This window comes from Festucalex cinctus, chromosome 1 (genome assembly GCF_051991245.1).
Source record: "Festucalex cinctus isolate MCC-2025b chromosome 1, RoL_Fcin_1.0, whole genome shotgun sequence".
Taxonomy (NCBI): Eukaryota; Metazoa; Chordata; class Actinopteri; order Syngnathiformes; family Syngnathidae; genus Festucalex; species Festucalex cinctus.
Genome location: NC_135411.1, coordinates 66,080,039 through 66,086,266, shown reverse-complemented (window position 1 = coordinate 66,086,266; position 6,228 = coordinate 66,080,039). Strand labels below are relative to the sequence as shown.

Below are 6,228 nucleotides of genomic sequence, written 5' to 3'. Positions count from 1 at the left end.
GGGGGGGCAATGCTTTACATCAGGGGTTCTCAAACGGGTGTCTGGCTCTGCAAAATAAAACGTGCATATTATTATTTTCTTTTTTTGGAACGTGCAAATCCTAATACAAACTTTGACTAAGTTTTTTTTTTTCTTCATTTATGCAAAACGAGAAAACACAAATTCCAAGAAAGAAGAATAGTAATTTTTCAAGTAAGTTTAAAATGACTTAAGCAATTATGCTATTAGGCTAACATTATGGGCAACGAAGGCCAATTAAACAAAGGGAAACCAATTACCCCTCTCTCCCTTCACTTTGGGCCAATTAGAAGTGCAGATATGATTGAGATGCATCTGATAAATAAAAAAAAAAAAGAACAAAAGCTGTATTACACTTTTCAAGTCCTATTTGGTTCAAGAATATTGTTTAAGAGTATGTTGGTAGCTTGACTTACAAGTGGACGAAATTGAGTTAAGAGCCATTTAAAATTTATTGTAGTGTTTACAAAATATGCTATATAAATTTGCTAGATTACTTCCTCAATTTAAAAAAAACTTTTGCTTGGTATTGGAAGCGGAAATTGACTTGTTAAGATACACAGCCACTAGATGTCGACAGCAAACGCCACATCTGCTCAGCGTCTGCGTCTCTCACAATTTGAGATATAAGTAATTTGAGCTCTGTCACCGAATGAATTCAACTCATAAGTCAAGGTACCACTGGATGTCATAAGTATTTCAAAGAATCAAGGAAACCTTTCCAAAATTAAAGATGCAGTGCTCGGTGAACAAAGTTGTATTTTTAAAATTCTGTTGTTGAAATACTGACTTTATTCTCTTGTTGAATTTTTATTTAATGTCATAATGTTATGAATATTTTAGAAAAATGCCACTTTATCCTTGTAAGTTTACACTTTACCAAGAACAAAATAAATCATTGTTCTTGTAACAATTGCATTTTTTTTTAATACAACTTTATTAACTTAACCTCAAGTATTAATTTGTTCTCATAACTTATTCTTTTTCACCTGCGAGAAATACAAATTTGTGCTGAATTTTTAAAACCCGTTCACATTTTGGTCAGGTTTTCCCAACCTTGATTGGGCCAAGGAATATAATTTACATTCAGGGTGGAAAAAAAATAATCTTACAGCACACTACAAGAAGTGGATATATGGTTTGTGTATCGTTTGTCATTTTGCGGATGAGCTTTCACTTGCTCTGCATGTCTGCATATGTCGCTGGCATATAAAAAAGATTATCGAAAATCAATGATTTTTGTACCAATTTAGTCAAATTAAATAATTTTTCCTTGGCCTTGTGACGTCTTACAGCACACTGGTTGGGAATCACTGATTTCGGGGTACACATGGTTTGCTATATATGATTATGAGGGGACCCTTGGAAAAATGTCTGCACTGGCCCCAGAAAGTTTGAGAACCCCCTGTTCTTACATGTGGTAGTGAAAAACGAAGAGCAACATTGAATTCTGACAAGCGTTCAACACTAACTCAAATTTCATGCTTCCCTTGCCAATTTCAAGTTAACAAGACTCAGTATGAATGTATGTTATTGAATCTTTAAAAAAAAAAAAAAAAAAAGCCTTGATAGGTGACTGCTCACCTGCTGATATCAAATCCGAACTGGTGCATCTGATGCCGAAGTTGTTGGCAGTGAATTGGTATTACCACACCTCCCCACCTTCGCGCTGGGTGCGGGGAGTGGATGGAAAGCTGTGAAGTCATTCAACCTACGTTGTAACCAAAGATGCAAAGCTGGGTCAATTGATTACTTTTTTTTTTTTTTTTTTTTAAGGCACACATGTACACTGCTTAGAAAAATAAAGGGATTTTAGGTGAAATTTCAGGATGAAAACAAATTGCCTTTTCCGTGACGCTTCTGAAGGCTAAGTGGCCACTGCCAGATTTCTAACACTGGGCAAGTTTCTCAAAACAAGATTGCTCTTGATGAATCATGCATTTGTAAAGCCTGATACTACCACCAATGCTGAAAACACCGAATTCATAGAGGAGACTTTTGCACAAAGCACAAAAGGCATTGTAGTGGAGTGAGTGCATTCAAAAGTTCATCCAGAAATGTCATCCTAAACCCCGCTATCCCTAACCTTTCCTTAGTGGTGTATTTTATTTTATTTTATTTTTTATTTTTTCCATCTTCTTGTGACTCCATCACAAAATATTTTGATGCCATTCAGCATGTTCTGTAACCTTCAAACCACTTTCTTACCTCATTTTTATCCAGCACTCTTATTGTAAGACAGTCTGTGAACAGTGTACGTGGGATTTAAGCGGGCGAAATGGGTTCAGTCGCAGCAGAGTTGGCGCCAGCAGTGAAAACAATAAAAGCTAGTGTTTACAGACACTAGTCACACAAAATGAAGTGAGCCATGTTTTGTTCATTAAAATGGTGTTTGAATTTCATATGCCAATAGTTTTGTTACATTGCAAATTTTATTGTATTTAAATAAAAGCAATATTCAAATTTCAGACGAGTGTGCCTTTGTCGTTAGTAAACCTCATTGAAGCAGGGAAAGCGGTAATTAGAGGGAAAAATACATCATATTCAACTTATAAAAAGAAACAGGATCAAAAATTAGAAAAATACCTGGAAGATAAAATTAAACAACTAACGGGTGAATATGCATTACACCCAAATAATCAAATATGGACGGAACTACAGAATATAAAAATACACTTAGATAACATGTTATCTAAAAAGACAGAGTTTATAATACAACAGTTGAGATATAATAATTTTGAACATAATAAATCAGGTAAATTTCTGGCAAATCAACTTCAACGGAATCGGGAAAAATCTCTTATAACAGCTATTAAAGATATAAATGGTGAATGCACACAATCACCAGAAGAAATTAACTATATTTTTTATAACTATTATCGAAATCTATACTCAGGAATTAATAGACCTAACCCTGAACATATTGAGGTATTCCTAAATAGCTTAAATATACCTCAGTTATCTACTGAACATAAAGATATTCTAGATGCCCCGCTTACTATAGATGAGTTGTATCGTGCTTTAGACAGTATGCCTAATGGCAGAGCACCTGGTCCAGACGGCTATCCGGCTATATTTTTTAAACATTTCTGGTTAATGTTTGCTCCATTATTTCTAAGAGTAGTAACTGAAATTAAAAGTAAGGGTGATATACGTCAAGATATGAATATAGCAGCAATTAAACTTTTATTAAAGCCAGAAAAAGACCCCACCCTCCCGTCAAGTTACCGACCGATATCACTAATTAATACCGATATTAAAATTATCGCTAAGGCCTTGGCATCTCGACTAGAGACAGTAATCTCGACAATTATTCATAGCGATCAAACAGGTTTTATTAAAGGTCGTCATTCTACTAATAATATTAGTATGTCACAGCGGTATGATAAAAAGGCAGTTGTTATTTCGCTGGATGCAGAAAAAGCCTTCGATAAAGTTAACTGGTCCTTCCTCTTTGCTGTCTTAAATAAATTCGGCTTCGGGGAGTCATTCATTCAATGGGTCTCAATATTATATGATTCTCCTAAAGCTACAGTTACTAGTAATGGGATTACATCACAGAGTTTTACTCTACAAAGGGGAACAAGACAAGGGTGCCCAATGTCTCCTTTATTATTTGCTATATTTATTGAGCCGCTTGCATTAGCTATACGTCAGGATAGACGGATCCAAGGAATCCACTCCGGGACAATAGAACATAAAATTAATCTATATGCCGATGATATATTACTCTATTTAGAAGAACCTGCTATCTCGTTAGGGGAAGCATTTAACTTAATAACTAAATTCTCTCACTTATCAGATTACTCTATTAACTGGACAAAATCAATATTATTACCTATTACAGAAAATTCATGGAACCCTACAAGTCAGGATCCACACTACTCCTTTCCTACAGGTAATTTAAAATACTTAGGTGTTAAAATTTCACCTAAGTTAACTGAATTAACTTCTTTAAATTTTTTATCATTATTGGATAGCATCCGTAGTGACCTGGAGCGCTGGAATAATCTTCCGATCTCTTTAATAGGACGGATAGCTACTATAAAAATGAAAGTTTTACCAAAGATTAATTATTTATTTTCAATGATTCCATTTAAACCTACGTCTAACTGGTTCCAATCGCTGGACTCTGCTGTCATAAAATCCTATTGGAATAAAAAAAAAGCCAAAATTAGTATATCTACTCTTCAGGAAAGTAAATCTAAAGGAGGTTGAGAGGCACCAAACTTTATGTACTATTATATAGCTAATCGACTACAATATCTTGTGCTATGGACACAACCCAACAGAGAGACTAACTGTTGGTTGGAATTGGAGCAGAAGGATTGTAATAATCTTAGACTGTTAGATTTACTCTTTATTACAAAATCAATAAAACGACATAATTGTTTTAAAAACCCAATGATAGCCGCCACCCTGACTGCCTGGTGGAAGGCATTAGAAATTACAAACTCCCAATTGGCGCCCTGTGGGCTCTCTCCCATTTGGCATAAGCCCGACTTTCAACTTAATAATCACTTGTTCCATTTAAGCTTATGGGAGCAGAAAGGAATTACACACCTTCATCATCTTTTCTCAGATAATAAGTTTATATCGTATACAAACTTGGTCCAAAAACATGAAATAAAAAACGGAAATTTCTTACATTATCTGCAAGTTAAAAATATGGTTAAGAAACAAATCCCAACACTTCAAGATACGCTCCAACTGCCTGTCTTAGCTAAAGATATTATAAAGCTTTCTCCAACAACAATAAAGAAAATATCAAAAATATATAAGTTATTTTTATACACAAATAAAACTTATTTACCGACTTTAAAATGGGAAAAAGACTTGTCTATAGTTCCGGAACCAGACTTTTGGACCCAAATCTGTGAAAATGTATTTAAAATGACCAAACAGACAAATTTTCAACTTATCCAATATAAGATACTTCATAGAACATATATTACACAATATATGATGAAAAAAATGGGACTCCCTGACTCCGACATTTGTCTCCAGTGCTCACAAAACACTGCCGATACTTATCTTCATGCTTTATGGTCATGTACTCCAGTGCTGCATTTCTGGACTAAAATCTTGGAAAAGCTCGCTGATATATTAAACTGTAGGCTTCCTTTATCTCCAAGATTGTGTTTACTAGGTGACTTAACAATAACTGAGCTACCATGTAAACAATCTCAATCTATATTTATAGCCCTTACTATTGCTAAAAAAATAATCCTTGTCAATTGGAAAAATAAACAATCTCTAAATATCGACCACTGGTTAAACTTACTAATAAATTATATCTCAATGGAAAAAATCTCTGCCTTAAATAAAAATCAAGTATCAAGATTTAAACAAATATGGTCTATATACATAGAATATTTTAATCTTAATTTGGCAACTTAATCCTGCCTAGATTCTGCCTGTTAACGAGAGCCACCACATCGTTACAACTTCTGTTTTCGCTGCTTCTGTATTTGGTATTTTGTATCTGATGGTTTTTATTTTTATATAGTCAGGAACCTAGTTGCTGCTAGTGGGCTCGAGCATACCACACTATACGACACTATACTCACTAACTCCTTAAGATTTATTTCTAGTGGGCACTAAGCATCAACACTTGGTGTTACTGCATGCTAATGACGTATATAATTTTAGTTATCTATGTAGATTCATGCCCCATCCCTGTAAAAGGCCACCTGGTTTGACCCAAACCTGCTCTGACACATTTTCCTTTCTTCTGACCCAGCAGACATATGTAGGGGTTTTCCGAACACGTGAGCTACACGTGCTACACGTGAGTGAGTGAGCCAAGACCAGGTGCAGGCCATAAAAATGTCTTGTCTGCAAGATTTATGAGCAGGAAGGTACGTAACCATGAAGTTCATACAGAGGTCAGCTTTAAATTAGGCCAAAGGTTGCGAGCCTAAGTTTACATAGAGTAACAGTGCCCCCAATGGTCACAAAATAGTACTGCACCAAGTTAAACTCCTATCTTGCAGTGCACTCTAGTGGCCAAAGACATTCATATGAATAATTAGGCGAATATGTAGGAGTGGACAAATTTTGTAATGGCCCAATACCGTTAGCTACCTTAAGATGTTACGCCCAAGGAAAAAGTTTCCTTGGGCGTAACAAGTTGTTTGACGGATTTCTGATCCCTGCTGGCCAGAATATATGTCTTGTTTGTATGTCTGTGTCAAATAAATCTTTTTG

General features: G+C 35.2%; 1 protein-coding gene across 2 annotated transcripts in view; it reads left to right on the top strand.

Moving 5' to 3' along the window:
- Window positions 1–2,486, top strand: part of LOC144005530 (TSC22 domain family protein 2-like) — a 123,898-nt gene extending 121,412 nt beyond the window's left edge. For both annotated transcript variants that reach the window (XM_077503774.1, XM_077503785.1), the window contains one exon: window positions 1–2,486. This exon is cut by the window's left edge and continues 1,709 nt beyond it. The gene's annotated coding sequence lies outside the window, so the exon portion shown is untranslated.
- Window positions 2,487–6,228: the final 3,742 nt, after the last annotated feature.